Genomic DNA, 18,992 nt, shown 5'->3' with positions numbered 1-18,992 from the left:
ATTTTGAGGAACAGGGTCAGAGGTCTAAGACTCGCTAAGCACAACTTCACCCTGCACTATGTTTTGGGAAGACAGGACATACAATGTGTTTCCGTCCATTTATAGCCAGCCTGGAGATTTGTATACAGAGGAAATCCTCTTGATAGAAACCCCACTGGACTCAAGCACTGAGTCTAACTGCATTGCTCAGCAAAGGAAACAAGGAGTTCCGTTCTTCCCCAGGCCTTTCTGGTGTTGCCAAGGCCACTGAAGCCATGGGTCTGCAGCAAAAATGTTAAGAACTCAGAGAGACAACCAAATGGGATGATGAGCATTGGCTAACCCTGCACTGGCTAGCATTGGGTCCCCAAACACTTTGCTACTTTCACACAGAATAACTGCCTTGCAGTGGCACCTCAGGTTAAGTACTTAATTCGTTCCGGAGGTCCATTCTTAACCTGAAACTGTTCTTAACCTGAGGTACCACTTTAGCTAACGAGGCCTCCTGCTGCCGCCGCACAATTTCTGTTCTCATCCTGAAGCAAAGTTCTTAACCCGAGCTACTATTTCTGGGTTAGCAGAGTCTGTAACCTGAAGTGTCTATAACCTGAAGCATAAGGATTTCTTCACTGGATTAGACCCAAGTCCATTTGCTCTTTGTTCAACACTAGCCAGCTTGATATTTCTAAAAGTTCAGAGCCAAACTAGATGTTACTTTAATTGTTAGCAAACACAAGTGTTTTTCTTTTCTTTTCTTTTAAATCAGCATGGGGTCCCAGTTTGCTGTGGAGCCACATTGCACAGAAAGTTTTAACTTTTCCCTCCTCAGCAAGTTTCAACACACACACCCCTATGCCACAGTTAGAATCACACCTGCAAAAAGCTCAATGAGATTAACATCCACAGGCTCTCCAAATGTTGTTGGACTCCACTGCTCATCGATCCCAGCCCAGTGGAGGCTGGTCCATTAAGATTAAGGGGTTGCCATTCCACCAACCTCAGCCAGCCCCCACTTCCCTGCTTTCTAACAACCAATCCAGAAGGTCACATTTGATGCCAGCTTCCTCCACCTCTTCTCCTCTTTCTTAGGCTCATTGTTGCCTTTGTAGAACTTAGCAGGGAGGAGGATGGAGGAAACTAGACTTTGTTGTCTCTGCCTGCAGTTGGCTGTGTCTCCACCCACTGCTGGGCTCCCCATCAGTCCCTATGTGCACCAACCACCACTGTCCAGCCTGCATGGCCAGTGATCAGAGGTGATTGAAATTGCAGTTCTACAATGCCTGCAGGTCGACAGGTTCCCCACCATGTCCTGTGAGGAGGGGGAAGGAAGCACAGATGTAGAGCTAATAGCAGCCTTAGGGGGATTCAGATGGGGGGAGCAGAGAAAGCACAGGAAAAAGAGATTAAACCCTTCCTGGATCTTCAAAGCACCCTACAGCACTACTAATCAGCACAACAATAACATGGGGAGATCCTAATCATCTCCTGCATCCTGCCTGTTTTCTGTGCATCAGGGATGGGAAGCCGATGGCCCCACAGATGTTGCTGGACTCCAGCTCCCATCAAGCTCCACTCAGCACAGCCCATGGTGAGGGATGAACTACCATTCCATCGCATTATCATTTTAAGATAGCTTCATCATCACAATAACAATGCAATGAGACGCAAAAATGTGTATATTAGTCAAAACAAATACATGTTTCTTAGGATATGTTTGCCCTGAAATGCTGGTGATTTGTTTAAAATAAAAATAAAAATTGTGGAAATGTGCAGAAGTGAGTTTTAGAAGGGAAACATGAGAAACGTGGAGAATGAAATTTGTCCACCCTGAGTGGGAGCAGACTATTGTTGACTTTTATTCCCAAGCAGGTTACAGGTGTGAGGACACAGTTCCAAATGAAGACAGCAGTAAAGAGCAAAGGGTTAACCCACCTACCCCCACACACCCCAACAGTAGGGATCCAACAACAGGAATCTAGATCGGGATGCTCTGCACCTATTTATTTTTATAAAGCAATTGCTAATTGAGCAAATGGTGTTGTTGTTCACTTTGATGGTAAAGGTAAAGGTAAAGGTACCCCTGCCCGTACGGGCCAGTCTTGACAGACTCTGGGGTTGTGCGCCCATCTCACTTAAGAGGCCAGGGGCCAGCGCTGTCCGGAGACACTTCCGGGTCACGTGGCCAGTGTGACAAAGCTGCATCTGGCGAGCCAGAGCCGCACACGGAAACGCCGTTTACCTTCCCGCTAGTAAGCGGTCCCTATTTATCTACTTGCACCCGGAGGTGCTTTCGAACTGCTAGGTTGGCAGGCGCTGGGACCGAGCAGCGGGAGCGCACCCCGCCGCAGGGATTCGAACCGCCGACTTTTTGATCGGCAAGTCCTAGGCGCTGAGGCTTTAACCCACAGCGCCACCTGCGTCCCCACGTACTTTGATGGTACTTCCACCTTAAAATTTCCCCGCTTTGCAAGGATGAGCAAGACGTATATCTGTGAAATAAATTAAAGAATTTTTAAAAATTCATTTTGAAAAAGAACACTCTTTGCTGAGGAATCATGCAGTTTTAATGTCTAGCAAATCTCCTTACAGGAAACTGAATTCGGACCTGCTCTAGGATATAATCAACACTTGGTGAGAAAAGAGTAACTGGAAGTGACCGGCATCATTACCCAATTCTGATGCAAGTTCCTTGAAACAATTATAATGTTCTGACTCATGAGAACAAGGAGGTTTTTTTGTACACTGTTCAGTTAAGATGTGCCATTGCTCCATCTTAGCCCTTATATATAAATTTCTTTTCCTCTCCAAGAGCCCCTTGTTTCAATGCATTAGATTACTGACGTTATTTCTTTTTCTTAAAAAAAGACTCTATTAAGGTTCCATGTATGCACATGTAAAAAGAGTAGGCATTCTGCAGTAGATTTGGAGAGGGGGGTGGCAAATCAATCCCTCTTCCCAGGGAACTCTGGGAATTGGAGATCTTCCCTGCTCTTAAGTAACCAACTACAGTGTACAAAAGCATAGTATAAAGAGCAGCAGGTGAGCCTCCAAGACATCATAAGGAAGCAAAATACACTGGATGAAAAGGGCAAGAATGGCTTGCCTTAAAATAACACACACAAAAACCAAGTAGCACTCCCTAAGTCTTAGCTTATGGCATAAGGTAAGTGAGAAAAATGATTTAAAAACCTTATCATCAATGGAATAGCAACTCAAAAAGAAAAATGATCTGCAGATGCAAGGCCAGGAGCCGTACATGTATAATTCAGTGATGTTGTGCTTTTGCACTGCATATTTATTTGCTTGGATTTTTTAAAAAAGGTTTTCTAAAGTGTACCTTCTTTTGTTACATGGGGCGGTATCCCACTAAACAGCTCCACTAGCACAAGGTCTGTGCAATGGAACTTCACTGCTGTCTCATTTTTCCATACAACCCCTAAATCCGTTCTGAGGGTTCCCCACACACACACCTCCCAGAGCAGATTTAGGGGGGTACAGGGCATCCACAGGAAGAGGAGAGGGCAGGAGAGTCCCACTGCTCAGCTAAAACTATTTTTTCAGAACGGTTTAGCTGTATACCACCCATGGTATCTACCCATGGGTAGAGTTTATTAAAATCAATAAGTAAAGGTACCCCTGACCAAAATCAATAAGTATACAACATTTGTTGTTGTTGTTTAGTCGTTTAGTCAAGTTCGACTCTTCCTGACCCCATGGACCAGAGCACGCCAGGCACTTCTGTCTTCCACTGCCTCCCACAGTTTGATCAGACTCATGTTTGTGGCTTCGAGAACACTGTCCACTTCTCATGAGGTGGCCAAAGTATTGGAGCCTCAGCTTCAGGATCTGTCCTTCCAGTGACCACTCAGGGCTGATTTCCTTAAGAATGGATGCGTTTGATCTTCTTGCAGTCCATGGGACTCTCAAGAGTCTCCTCCAGCACCATAATTCAAAAGCATCAATTCTTCGGCGATCAGCCTTCTTGATGGTCCAGCTCTCACTTCCATACATCACTACTGGGAAAACCATGGCTTTAACTATACGGACCTTTGTTGGCAAGGTGATGTCTCTGCTTTTTAAGACGCTGTCTAGGTTTGCCATCACCTTTCTCCCAAGGAGCAGGCGTCTTTTAATTTCGTGACTGCTGTCACCATCTGCAGTGATCATGGAGCCCAAGAAAGTAAAATCTCTCACTGCCTCCATTTCTTCCCCTTCTATTTGCCAGGAGGTGATGGGCCCAGTGGCCATGATCTTCGTTTTTTTGATGTTGAGCTTCAGACCATATTTTGCGCTCTCCTCTTTCACCCTCATTAAAAGGTTCTTTAATTCCTCTTCACTTTCTGCCATCAAGGTTGTGTCATCTGCATATCTGAGGTTGTTGATATTTCTTCCGGCGATCTTTATTCCGGCTTGGGATTCATCTAGCCCAGCCTTTCACATGATGAATTCTGCATATAAGTTAAATAAGCAGGGAGACAATATACAACCTTGCCGTACTCCTTTCCCAATTTTGAACCAAACAGTTGTTCCATATCCAGTTCTAACTGTAGCTTCTTGTCCCACATAGAGATTTCTCAGGAGACAGATGAGGTGATCAGGCACTCCCATTTCTTTAAGAACTTGCCATAGTTTGCTGTGGTCGACACAGTCAAAGGCTTTTGCATAGTCAATGAAGCAGAAGTAGATGTCTTTCTGGAACTCTCTAGCTTTCTCCATAATCCAGCGCATGTTTGCAATTTGTTCTCTGGTTCCTCTGCCCCTTCGAAATCCAGCTTGCACTTCTGGGAGTTCTCCATCCACATACTGCTTAAGCCTGCCTTGTAGAATTTTAAGCATAACCTTGCTAGCATGTGAAATGAGTGCAATTGTGCGGTAGTTGGAGCATTCTTTGACACTGCCCTTCTTGGAGATTGGGATGTAGACTGATCTTCTCCAATCCTCTGGCCACTGCTGAGTTTTCCAAATTTGCTGGCATATTGAGTGTAGCACCTTAATGGCATCATCTTTTAATATTTTAAATAGTTCAGCTGAAATATAATAACTTCCACTGGCCTTGTTATTAGCAATGCTTTCTAAGGCCCATTTGACTTCACTCTGCAGGATGTCTGGCTCAAGGTCAGAAACCACACTACCTGGGGTATACGAGACATCCATTTCTTTCTGGTATAGTTCTTCTGTGTATTCTTGCCACCTCTTCTTGATGTCTTCTGCTTCTGTTAGGTCCTTTCCACTTTTGTCTTTTATTATGGTAATCTTTGTACGAAATGTTCCTTTAATATCTCCAATTTTCTTGAACAGATCTCTGGTTTTTCCCATTCTATTGTTTTCCTCTATTTCTTTGCATTGCTCGTTTAAGAAGGCCTTCTTGTCTCTCCTTGCTATTTTTTGGAAAGCTGCATTCAATTTCCTGTATCTTTCACTATCTCCCTCGCATTTTGCTTGCCTTCTCTCCCCCACTATTTGTAAGGCCTTGTTGGACAGCCACTTTGCTTTCTTGCATTTCCTTTTCGTTGGGATGTTTTTAGTTGCTGCCTCCTGTATAATGTTACGAGCCTCCATCCATAGTTCTTCAGGCACTCTGTCCACCAAATCTAAATCCTTAAACTTGTTCCTCACTTCCACTGTGTATTCCTAAGGGATTTGACTTAGATTGTATCTTACCGGCCCAGTGGTTTTTCCTACTTTCTTCAGTTTAAGCTTGAATTTTGCTATAAGAAGCTGATGATCTAAGCCACAGTCAGCTCCAGGTCTTGTTTTTGCTGACTGTATAGAGCTTCTCCATCTTTCGCTGCAGAGAATATAATCAATCTGATTTCGATGCTGCCCATCTGGTGATGTCCATGTGTAGAGTCGTCTCTTGTGTTGTTGGAAAAGAGTGTTTGTGATGACCAGCTTGTTATCTTGGCAGAACTCTATTAGCCTTTGCCCTGCTTCGTTTTGAACTCCAAGGCCAAACTTGCCAGTTGTTCCTTTTATCTCTTGACTCCCTACTTTAGCATTCCAATCCCCTATAATGAGAAGAACATCCTTCTCTGGTGTCATTTCTATAAGGTGTTGTAAGTCTTTATAGAATTGCTCAGTTTCAGTTTCTTCAGCACCAGTGGTTGGTGCATAAACTTGGATTACTGTGATGTTAAAAGGTCTGCCTTGGATTTGTATCGAGATCATTCTATCATTTTTGAGATTGCATCCCAGTACAGCTTTTGCCACTCTTTTGTTGACTATGAGGGCTACTCCATTTCTTTTACGGGATTCTTGCCCACAGTAGTAGATATGATGGTCATCCGAACTGAATTCACCCATTCATGTCCATTTTAGTTCACTGATGCCCAGTATGTCAATATTTATTCTTGCCATCTCATTTTTTACCACATCCAACTTACCCAGGTTCATGGTTCTTACATTCCAGGTTCCTATGCAATATTTTTCTTTACAGCATTGGACTTTCCTTTCGCTTCCAGGCATATCCGCAACTGAACGTCCTTTCGGCTTTGGCCCAGCCGCTTCATCAGCTCTGAATCTACTTGTACTTGTCCTCTGCTCTTCCTCAGTAGCATGTTGGACGCCTTCCAACCTGAGGGGCTCATCTTCCAGCGTCATATCTTTTATATGCCTGTTGTCTTTGTCCATGGAGTTTTCTTGGCAGGGATACTGGAGTGGCTTGCCGGTTCCTCCTCCAGGTGGATCACGTTTGGTCAAAACTCTCCACTATGACCTGTCCATCTTGGGTGGCCCTGCACAGCATAGCTCATAGCTTCTCTGAGTTATTCAAGCCCCTTCGCCACGGCAAGGCATTGATCCATGAAGGGGATACAACATTAAAACAAAAGAAAATCAAAGCAAGGTAGTAAATCTCAGAAATCACAATGCTAAAACTATTCAACAAGAGAATAAAATAAATTTTAAAGGCTTGTGCAAACAGAAACATCTTTACCCAGCACCAAAAAGAGTGGCCACATTCACACCATTCATTTAAAGCATTATTATATCACTTTAGACAGCCATGGTTTCCGCCAATGAATTCTGGGAGCTGTATAGCTTGTTATGGGTACTGAGAGTTATTAGAAGACCCATATTCCTCTCACAGAGCTACAGTTCTCTGAGTGGTTTAATGGTCAATCTCACTTCACAGGGGACTCTGGGAATTGTAGCGCTGTGAGGGGAATAGGAGTCTCCTAACAACTCTCTTTGGTGCGACGTGCTTGCAGCTCAGAACACAGACGTAGCCTGGATCAATAACTCAACCCTTGCTGTGTTGCATTCAGCAAAATAACTTCAGCTCATTATAAGACATTCAACATCCTTCCTGGATTCCTCCTCTCTCCTCCTGGAATCCCAGCCATGTACTTTCTTATGAGGAAACTTAATTGTAAACAGCCTCTGCCAAGAAGGCTTTGAAAAATGTTCCCTCATTAGTTGCTTAACCTTCCTGAATAATAGATGAAACAGATTTTTTTTAAAAGTGTAATTCATCTTTAGGGCTCTGTGTCATAAAAATGTAAAATAATGTAAGCAGAGCTCAGTCATCATGAATGCAGTGAGAAAAAGCAGTCCCTTTATCCATTTTAAGCTGTAGTGAATAACAGAGGTGAGAGATTATCTAACTCAGGATTGTTATCAAAGTCGCCTATAAAGAGATGTGGTTCCTTTGGCTACATTTATTATAACAGAGCTGTGAAGCCTTCAAATTAAGCTCTTTTTTCCTTGTCTATCCCCAGCGTTGCATAATTATTCTTGCATTATTTAAAGAAGACATCCCATTCCTGCTTAAATGCAGCACTGGAAGAGTCTGGGTTGGATTTCCTACTGGTTTTTAAAAGGTTAACAGCAGCTACCACTGAAGTGGAGAGTTCATCTGATCAGGACTGTCACACTCCTTAGTGGTTAGCTAGTTTAAACTCTGGACTCTGGGCAGGGGGTGCTCTTTAGATCACATTTGCTTTACTGAAGGGCCACGATTCTTCATAGGCAACCTTCTGTGGGCCACATGCCTGTGGTGCACAGGGCCAGCCATAAACAAGAAAGTGGATGGTGCAATGGGTGTGACTCTTTCCTTTGTTATGGTGGGCTATATCAGAGGTAGCTCTAGAGACACAGAGCTTCTGGAGCACCCCAGCAGGCACAAACACTACCGTGTGCAATGGGAGAGGCAGGGGGCGCCAGATTTCGGCATCACAAAAATTTGGGACGCCAAGGTCTGCCACAAGCTACATTTCCAGCCCTTCCCCTCAAAGAACTACAATTCCCAGAGTGGTTTAAGAACCAATCCTTCTTCCCAGGGAACTCTGTACAGTGGTATCTTGGGTTAAGAACTTAATTCGTTCTGGAGGTCTGTTCTTAATCTGAAACTGTTCTTAACCTGAAGCACCACTTTAGCTAATGGGGCCTCCTGTTGCTGCCGCGCCGCTGGAGCACGATTTCTGTTCTCATCCTGAAGCAAATTCTTAACCTGAAGCACTATTTCTGGGTTAGCGGAGTCTGTAACCTGAAGCATATGTAACCTGAAGCGTATGTAACCTGAAGTACCACTGTATAACATTACGCACCATGTGGAGAAAGCGAATGAGGAGAACCTATGTTCATTCTCTCCGAATACTGGAATTTTGGGGCATACAATGAAGCTGAACTTTGGGAAATTCAGGCTAGTATTTATTCACACAGCACATAATGTAGTTAAGTCATGGAATTTGCTCCCAAAAGATGCGGCGACGGCCACCAACTTTGATGGCTCAAATAGAGGATTGGATAAATGGATGTAGGATAAGGCTGTCAATGGCTATGTTCCACCTCCATTGTCAGAGGCTGTGTGCCTCTCAATACCAGTTGCCAGGTATCGCAAATGGGGAGAGGTCTGTTGCACCCAGGCACTGCTTGTGCCCATCTGCTTAGCCATTGTAAGAACAGGAGGCTGGAGTAGATGGGCCTTTGGCCTGATCCAACAGGGCTCTTCTTATGTTGTTAAGGCAGCTCCCTTTGTTCCTCTCAGATTTCAAACCTTATACTCATGGTGCATCACTATAGAGAGATGCATTTTGGCTGCCGCATCTGCCGATGGACTGCAGTGTTTAAACTGACCCTTAGCTTGCCAAGGAAAATTGAGGAAAACGCAGGCCTCTCTTTCAGGGGTCTAATAAAAGTCGGTTGTTACCATTCTTACATTGTACTGATGTTAGATGATGACAACGATCCTGAAGTCTTTCCCCCACCCCTCTCCTGTGGCCTGTCCCCTGTGCTGCCTCTTTTGCGACTAGCTGGCTGAAGGTAAGTTGAACCAGTAATGAGTCAAAAAAAGTTTTTATCTGGTTTCCTCCACTCCCTTCTCTCCCTGGCATTAGTAAGGCTTGGAACAATAACAGGATGCAGGATGGGAAAAAGGCGGACACCCAGCTGGGAAACCTTGGAGACTGTAAAGCTGAACACTCCCTGTATTGCTTAATGCAGTGAAATAACGGATTTCACTTAGTTCTTTATATTCACTCTACTTTATCCAATCGAGGCTTGGAGGCTGATTTCGGATTCTTCCTGATTTGGAATAAAGCCCAGCCCAGGTAAGAAACGTGGTCTTTGGGGAGTGTTGTTCTTGGGATTTTTAAATCTGCTACTTAAAAGCAGCTTTGTCAAAGTTTGGTGGACTAAGGTTCCCTTTAAAACATTGTGGTGGAACTTTAGCCCTCCAGATGTTGCTGAACTACAACTCTCATCGGATCCAACAGGCATGGCCAATGGCCAGGGATGGTGAGAAGTGTCGTTCGGCAACATCCAGGGGATCAAGGGTTCCTCACACCTGCTTTAAAGCATCCAATAGTCCAGGATGTACTTTTACAACAAGCTAGCTTTCTTGATCCTGCCACTGTACAAAAACTGCGTTGCTGGGAAGGACTACCTGGAGTTGCCATAACAATCTCAGATGGCATAGTGGAGGATTTGTGTTTTTGAGAAAGGATGTTCAGGTCAGGTCACCAAGAACCCAAGCTGCTGCCAATAAAAATTTAACAAGGAAATTGAGGGGTGGGGGACAGAAAGATGTTCAGTTATCCAATGTGTACCTGGAGAGCCTTAATGCAAACGTTTGTTTGAGAGACAGGAAAGCTTTCCCCAAAGAATGCTAGGAGCCATAGTTTGCTAAGCATGCTGGGAATTGTTTTGTGAGGGGATTAGCTGTCTCCTCACAAACCTCAGCAGCCAGGGAACTGCAGGTGGTATAAGCATGCTTCAAATGTATCCTGTCTGTGTGACCTTAGAACTAATATATGCCTTAAATTTTGTCATGTGGATCGGCACCATGTAGCTGATTTATGTTAAATGAAATAGCCTGAGTTAGACTGGGCCCATAATATAAAGAATGAGGGATGGTGAGTGGACTGGGACCACAGAGCAACAAAGACTTAAAACCACCCTTCCCTCATATCATGGTCCTGATCCAGCTCAGGGGAAACAATACCAGCTATTTATTTAACAAAAATCATCCACACAACACCAAACCATGTGTAGTATTCAATTAAGGTTTGCTCAGAGTAAGTCTATTGTAATTGATGGGCCAAACCTAGTCATGTCTGTTCATTTCACTGGGTCTGCTATGAGTAAAACATATTTTTGTACCACCCTATGTAAAAAACATAATGTATACATTGACACTTGTCTACTGTAAAAGTGTCAGATTTTCTTTCTAACAAATACTCTGCTAATATGTGAAAACACGGGCTGTAGCTTATTGCTGAACATATGTAGATGAATCAGAAATAAGACTTACAGAGTCAGATACATATGTGTATATATTGGCTGTTCTATCAAAAATTGATAAAATGGCCTTGAAAGCTTGCTTTGATATCTTACTGGTTTGGGACAATAAACTGAGGCACAAGCCAGACAAGATGGAAATGCTCTTAACAGATGTTTCATCAGCCCAAGTGAGTGCTGTTCAGCCTCTTCTGGTGTGGGCTGCACTCTCCCTAAAGCAGGGGTGTTGAACTGAGTCTGGATAGTAAACCAGACCTTGACCTCTCGCAAGCCTTGTTGGTCACTTTGAAAGGTGGGCAGAGTTGTCAAATTTGTCAGTCACTTGACATCACCACAATGCCAGGTGAAACTTTTTAAACTTGTTTTCATTTGAAATCAAGTCAAAAGGGCAAAGTCTCAGGGGGTTTCAGGTTCGGCCAAGCAGCTGATGCGTGACACCTGCAAGCCCTGCTTTAATCCATCAGGGAATCATGTCTTTACCTGCCTCATATCTGACAAAATATATGATGTCAGGATAGGTAGGCATAGCTTGGGGGGAAATGGTCTTTAGAAGGCTTACTTAGACTTGCAGGACAGAGGTGCCCAGCCACCACACTTAAGGTTCAGAAAGGATAGGGAAGAGATTTGGTTCAGCCTTCCTGAAATATGAGAATGAAAAATACAGCTAGTCTTCAACATCAGTTCTTCTCCAGAATTTTGCAATGTTTTCCTATCCCCAGAAAATATGTAAAAGATGCATATAATAGAAGAAAGTGTGCATGGAACACATATATGTTATAATAATATACAAAATTGCATTGTATTAGGGGAAATTGCACAAAAAATGTGAATATTAGACAAAACAGCCTACAAAATATGTGTGCGTTAGGATGTTAGTATAATGCCTTATAGAGCTGTTGTAATGATGACTGAGAAAATGCATAAAAAATACTTAGAGCACTGCAAAGAGCTATGCAGTCTTTTATCTATTGTTAAATATATATATTTTAAAAACTGATATAGGTCTGGAGAAAAGGATTCTGATTTGTTTTTAGTTCTCAGATGAGCAATTCACTTTGTCAAGTTTTGGGAAATGAGAACACACATCAGCCCAGAATAACTGGTTAGCTTCACGTATGCAAAGTCCCAAACTGTTTTAGGCTTCAACCATTCATGTGAAGATTATAGCAAAAACTGTACAGATTCAAGTATGAAGCTTAATTTATGTAGAAGCAGGGAAATGCATGTATGCATTGAATAGGGTTGCCAACTGTTCAGACCCCAAGATGCAAAGGGGCAAAGAGCTTGTGAGCAGAGAGGTGGAACCTGGCAGATCAAGGGGCCCCTTGTGGAATGGGGCAAAGTGGGGGTTCTGTGGGGGCAAATGACTGCATGTGGAAGGTCAATGCAAGATCTTCACCATGCCCAGTGTCATGAGGGTGGAGCCTGATGGGGTTGGAGGAAGAGGGAAAAGCAAATGGCAAACATTCTCAAACTTAGCAGAAAGTCACCCTGAGATATTACTCCATTCCCTGGAGAGCCCAAAGGTCAGACTACAAACTCTGGTCCCTTCCAGATGACCTGTTTATTGAACCTCCATCCTGATTTGTTTGCAGAGAGATCATTGGCTACTTAATGAGCACTTGCTCTCATTTGTTCACCATAGTGTCAGAGCAAGTGTTATCCCGCACTTTCTGAGGCATTTTCCTATAGCTTTCCTTATGACAAAAAGTTTATGGGGGTGGGTTGTGGGGGCTGTTTCACAAGAGCTGCCAATCAGTTTTAATTGCACAATTTGAATTAGCTGGTATGTGGTCAAAAGCCACCCCAAAGGAGTGATGGCATGGAAATGCCTTGTGTGTTGAGAAACTGAGGAGACCTGGATTCAAATCCTCACGCAGCCATGAAGCTCCTGGGTGACCTTGAACTGGTCATCCCATCTCTCTCTCAGCCAGGTTTGTCCTGAGGATAAAGCACAGAAGACCTTGTACACCACCTTGAGCTCCTTGGAGGAAAGTTGGGGTTCCATAAATAAAATAACAGAAGAGATCAAGGGGCAAACTTTCACTTAAACAGTTAACAGTTTGCAAAGAGCTTTGCCAAGCTGAATAGACTTGCCTCATATCCTGCTTTTGTTGAAGCAAAATGGAGTAATTGAAAACAGGATATATGTAAAGGGATTTGTATAGTCTTTTTAACCTTTGGAGGCATTTTTGATGGATTGCCTTTGCCAAGTTGAATTGTATGAACATCAGATACTATTTAAAGAGAAATCCCTCTCTTTCTCCTCTTCTCAAGAAAACAGAAATCACATGGCTTCCTAGCACAGTAGTAATTGGCATTTGAGTGCCCTTCTTTGACAACAGAGGGAGGAGATGTTATTTGGGTGTTTGTTTGCATTTGTTAATTTATGCTAGATGGGGGGAAAGCAGAAGCAGGTTCGGTTTCTTGCAGCACAACAAACTTGGCTGCAAAGTGCAGGAAAATCTACAAACATACCCCTTCCTTGTAGGGTACCCACATGTTCTACTTCAGTTGTCTATTTGAAAGTGTTGCATGTTTGAATTGCTCAAAGTCCAGTCCAACATCAGTTTAAAGAAGGGAGAGTAATTTGCTAAGTTGCTCACCAACAATTATCACCTGGATAGCAAACAGGGGTCACCTCACCACAGTCTTCCACACTGTGGCAAGAGGTATTCCTAAATGACTTGATGGGTGGGGCAGAGCTGCTATGGCAGCTTCCCAGCATGTGGGTGGCTGCTGCTGGAGAAGGAGGGGTGAGGTGCTGGGGAGTCAGGCGTGGTGCAAGCGCACCAGCAGGAGTGCCAGATTGCATTTTACACCATGCTGACCTCTCCACCCACTCAGTAAGCAACAGTAACCCACCTGCTGGGAAGCTAGCATAGTGGCTCTGCCTCATCTAGTGAGCAGCTTCTGGAGGCACTCTTTTGAATGACAGTAATTATTTTTTCCATTTCTAACTCTCCATATGCATTGGCATATGCAAATTGTATGTAGACCTGTATACTGTTTTGTCCTCTTATTTTGATGGTGCATAAGTAGCCATCCTTGAGTGATAGCGGTGATAGCGGTGGGGGGTAGTTTCTTACAATGCAATCGATTTGGCAGGGTATACATGAATAATGGGTGTGAACCACACACACACACACATATTCCTTTTCAAGCTAGGCTAGGCATAGTCTGAAAGAACATGAAATAGCTGAACCTAAGCAAGTTTGAATTTGGTTAGTACCTGGATGTACGACTGCTTGTTATGTGCCCTGAGTTTGCTGCCTTGAGTTCCCTAATGAACAAACTACACAAACCATTGCAACCAAAACAGATAACCATGGTCAGATTTTGGGACAAGCATTCATGCTTTAGTAACCCCCAAAATGGGGGTTCTTCCATTCACTCTACATGAAGCAGTCCTCTATAAACATCCCAGAAACTTCACTTGGAATAAAATGCCACATCAGACTTCTTACTGGGTGAAGTATTTCACTCCAGTATCATTCAGCCTGTCTTTGCTACATAAGCACATAAAGCATAAGAAAAGGGAGCGTGTGGTCCTCCAGAAGTTGTTGGCCTGTGGTCAAGGATTAGGGGGATTGTAATCAAGCAATCACCAGGGGACCACAGGTTCCCCACTCCGGAAAGGAGAACAGTCCTGCTGGATCAGACCCAGGCCTATCTAATCCAGCATTCTGTTCTCACAGAAGTCCACCAGATGCATACAGGAAGATAACTTCTGACAAGGAGTAGGAACTGCATCAAAGAAAAAAGGAGGGCGTATCCAGCATTCCTCTCCCCTCATTTTCTGACTTCCTCTATGATTATCTATACACAAACAGAGAAATGTGGAAGCCTCCTTATCACTTGGTGGCGCAAGGAAGTTCCACCAATTACCCTGGAGCTCCACGGGAGATCATCAATGCTCCTAAGAAATTATCTTATATTGAGTTGAAGCATCTAGCTCAATATTGACTACAGACAGTGCTCACAAAGTAGCACCCCCAACCCTACCTAGAGATGCTGGGGATTGAATTTGGGACCTTCTGCACCCAAAGCAAATGCTATACCACTGGCAATGAGATCTTCCCACTTTTTTCCTGTTGGGGTTGGGGGGAATCCTAGAGCTATGATCTCCTGCAATCTGACCTGCCCTCCTCATACACCACTGCCTGCTAGATTAGACCAGAGGCCTATCTAGTCCAGCATTCTGCTCTCATAACCACCAATGGGAAGCTGGCAAGCAGGACATAAGAACATCAGGAGTGCCCTGCTGGGTGAATCTGCCAGTTTTGGTTCTCTTAGCTCTTAGTTCTCTTAGTTCTCACATGAACATTTGCCAGCATTTTAGTGCATGATAAACTCATGCTGGTGTGTAGATTTCACTAATATGCATGTTTCTACTAGCAGTTTCCCCTAATTTCATGCATTTTGCATGTTATTATTTCTATTCCCCTAATATATTCATTTTTGTACACATCATTTGGTTCAAGAAACACATCACAAAATTCAGAGAAGGGCGAATTTTGAAGGCTCCCTGAATTTCAGTTCACATATCGTTTTGAGAAATGTGAATTTAGTAGCTTCTCGCTAAAATAAGAACAAACCTGAATTCCCTGCCCGATCCCTACCCAAGCTACATTAATCCATTGTCTTTGTCTTGCCAGGGATAGAATAGCGTGACCTTTAGGTCATAGTATCCATTGAAATCACTGGAGTTTCCATTCTTCTGCCATCTGCAGGAAGCCAGCCATCTGGCCGTCCTCTGCCCATTCCTCACTTCCCAGCCAACTCATGGAAACCTTCTGACAGCACAGAGCTGGAACTGAACACGTCCGCAGAGTCAGGGTCACAGTTTCTCATTCTTCAAATTTTAAACTCAGTTCTCCACAGTTCTACAGCAATTTGAGAGTTATTGTTATTTTTTAATCCTCATGAAAACTCGCTGGTAGTTTGGTGTGTATTTCTCCTAATAAACACATTTTTGTATGCAGTTTCCCTAGTGTACTCATCTTTGCAAGCAAATTCCTCTAATGTAATGCATTTTTTATTTTATCTTCATGGATATATTCATTTTTATGCATGCTTCCCCCTAATATATGCAGTTTCATAAACATTGATTGGTTGGACAAGTTTATCACAAAATTCAGGTAAATGCAAATTTTGAAGGATGACTACATTTCAGTCCTTGTATTGTTTCAGAAAGTGTGGATATGATAAATTCACCTTTAAAGGTGAACAGAACCCAATTTCTTCCCCATCCCTACTCCTGAAGAACCTTCGTGAATGGTGAGATGTGGTTGTTACAGACTAACCACTCCCTTTCAAAAGATCGGTTTTGTAGAACTATTTTACAAAGCCACTCCAGCTGTGAACTTTCTTCCTGGCACTCAGCACACTTTTTGCTCTGCTCAGAGCTCTTGGGTGCCAGAAGGAACTCAAAGTGGGTGGAGATGCAAAACAATGTGATCTCATGAACAGTCAGAGGCTTGCAAACTGTTGGCTGTTGCCCTCTGTCGCCTCTGTGCCAAACTGTAATTGTTGTATCTTTTTCTAGCTCACTCCCAACAACATCATCCAGGCCAAGAAATCCTAATAAGCACAGGTTCTATTAAGGATATGAATGTGAAAAGTGTTTCCTGCTGAAATAAGTAAAACTAAAAGCAACTGTGTGATCACAGAAGTAATTAAAGCTATGAGGCCCACTCATAGCTAGTTTACAACATGGTATGGGCATTTCCTTTGCTAGGTCATATTTATCTACTCATGAAGCAACATGGGTACAACAGGGCCACACATTTAGATCCATCCCTGAGATCATGCAACCCTTCCCAGTTTCAAACACACGGATAGTGTTGGGTGAATCTGGACCTCAAAAACACATTGATGGTTTAACATTAAAAAATATTTTCCCCTGTTCTATCTGTTAGCAAAGTCACTTAATTAACACAAAGTCCAGAGAGAAAATACCTGATATCATTTTACTGAGCAAAACTGAACAAAAACAGAGTATAATTTGAGGAGGAAGGAACAGAGAGGTTTTGTCTTTCTTTCTTCAGGCCTTGCAGAGAAATTTAATTCAGTTCACATTATATGCAGAATTTATCACATTTGCACTTTCCTAAATACTTTGAGAAGTGAAACATAGCCTTCCATTGAAATTTGCACTTATTCAAACTTTGTAATGCAATTCTCTACCCAACCAGTGTTTACAAAAATGTATATATTAGGTAAAAGTAGGCATAAAAATGAGTATGTTGATGAAAATGACATACATTACATTTGGAGAACTTGCTTGCAAAAATGTGTACATTTTTCAAAACTGCATACAAAATGTATTTATTAGGAGAAATTTGCACTAAAATGCTGAATAATTTTTATGAGGATATTTTGAAAGAAAATGTGTAAATTGCTGCAGAAATGCAGAGAACCAAATTTAAGACTGGAAAAATGAGAAACCAGGAGAATCAAAACTGCCAATTCCTTCCATCTCAATTCCTTAGGTTCATGGTTCAATGGAAACATAAGAACCCTGTTTAATTAGGCCAAAGGCTCATCTAACTCAGTATCCTCTTCTCATAGTGGCTCACCAGAACTTTGATCAAGACAGTGTTCCATTTTCAAAATGTAACCTCTGTTTTATTTGGGGTGCAGGGGAAGAGAGCTAACCTAAAGGAAACTAAGATGCCTTGAACTTTTTTGACATGTTGTGATCATTGCAAAACTGCTTAGTGCAGCATTTTATGGAATGAACTAAGATGACCATTTCTGCTGTTGCTTCAAAGTCCAAAGGCACTAATACTCATCTGGTGGGTGTAATTCTCTAGCAGAAGCAACAGGATAAGGTATCGCCATTTCTCATTTTTAATGCCCTTATTTCCTATTTTGCCTTCTTTAAAATAGACCTTGCATGAATGTTGTATGCACTCCTAAAGTGCCTATATCAGGAATGACCCTTTTTGGTCAAAGATAGAAATAATTACCTCTAGTAATTTTTAAATAACTAGAGGTTCTTTTAATGCACACAGAGAGCTAGATGATGTTTTCTTCGTAACTTTTGATGGTCCATATTATGAGCTAATCAGACATGCCTGATGTGGAAGCTGGAGAGAAATAATGTGGCAGTAATAAGAACTCAGTAACTAGAGACTGAAATCAAAATAGTCACTGTTGTAATACTGGAAGGCGTGATACAGAATCTTCTTTCCGGGGTTGCCTCTAGACTTTCATTATTTTGCACTGGAGCTTAGTTTTGAACACTTAAAGTGGAGTGTTCAGTCATCCTGGGGCAACAGTTCCACTTTTAAAAAAGGACTTTTGTAGTTAGGAAAGTGACAGAAATGTGCTGAACAGTGAGTGATGAACAACTGATTGTGCTACAGGCTGTATAGTGAATGTAGATAGAGATTGATTCTCCCTCTAATAAGAATTCTTCATGGAAGATCTCCTGAAGATCTCCTGTTTTGCTTAAGGGATGTTTCCTCTAGATCACTGAGTAGTTGCAATAAATAAATAAATTCTGACTTCAGTGAGGATCAGGAGAAATTTTCTGCTGGCTACTTGAGAGAGAGGAAGAGGAAAAAATGGAGACTTTAAATGCATCTGCATTTAATTGTTTTAACTAGTCATACGTTTCATTTGTGCATCTAATTTTATTGATCTGTGACTGCTGTAAAGAATTCATTCAGTTAATGAGAAGACTGTAAGCACCATGCAAGCAAATCAGGATGACTGCTCATTGTCATATAACGTTGCAGCAAACAAATCATAATGAGCGCTCAATAAAGACCGGATATAGTATGACTTCTGTGTAAGCCTTGGGCAAGCAAATCAGGATGAATGCTTGATTAACAGGTTGCCTGGTGAAGCTCTGATAAAGGTTGGATATGTCACTCTCTGTGGTAAAGGACCACAGATTGAGGGCTTCTCAATAGTCCACTTCTTTACTTGAGATGTGGCTTGGAATTCTCACCACCGACCAAGGTTGTAGAGAGATGCAAGTGTCTGTGTGTATTGTTCAGTTTCCTTGGAATGAAGGACAGCAAAGACTGTGGTGTCTTTAGGATATATGGTTTATCTGCACATATTTACAGCCTAAGCCTATGATGAAGGGGCTCACAGCATTAGGTCTTGCTTCTCCCATAGCAACAGCCTTGGATCCCAGGAGAAATCAGGCATGACTCTGTCTCTCAGCTGCCCAGCCTGCTTCTAGCCTCTAGCTTGCACACAACTCAGCTGGGACCTTTGTCTTTCTAACCACAAGCCAGCTGGGGGAGTGAGGTACC

The 18,992-nt window shown here is 42.7% G+C and overlaps 1 protein-coding gene and 1 long non-coding RNA gene across 3 annotated transcripts in view; both read left to right on the top strand.

Annotated features, from left to right (window-relative positions):
• Window positions 1-18,992, top strand: part of LOC309375068 — a 605,268-nt gene that overhangs the window by 451,725 nt on the left and 134,551 nt on the right. The window lies entirely within an intron of this gene.
• The window catches only part of CDH5 (cadherin 5), a 31,340-nt gene continuing 21,711 nt past the window's right edge, over window positions 9,364-18,992 (top strand). The window contains exon 1 of one of the 2 annotated variants that reach the window (XM_081921635.1): window positions 9,364-9,527. The gene's annotated coding sequence lies outside the window, so the exon portion shown is untranslated. The remainder of the gene's footprint in view (window positions 9,528-18,992) is intronic. The other variant, XM_081921636.1, reaches the window with a different exon arrangement.

Source organism: Podarcis melisellensis (genome assembly GCF_964234715.1).
Source record: "Podarcis melisellensis genome assembly, chromosome: 8".
Taxonomy (NCBI): Eukaryota; Metazoa; Chordata; class Lepidosauria; order Squamata; family Lacertidae; genus Podarcis; species Podarcis melisellensis.
The sequence above is the reverse complement of the archived record's forward strand: the minus strand, read 5'-3'. Positions and strand labels throughout refer to the sequence as shown.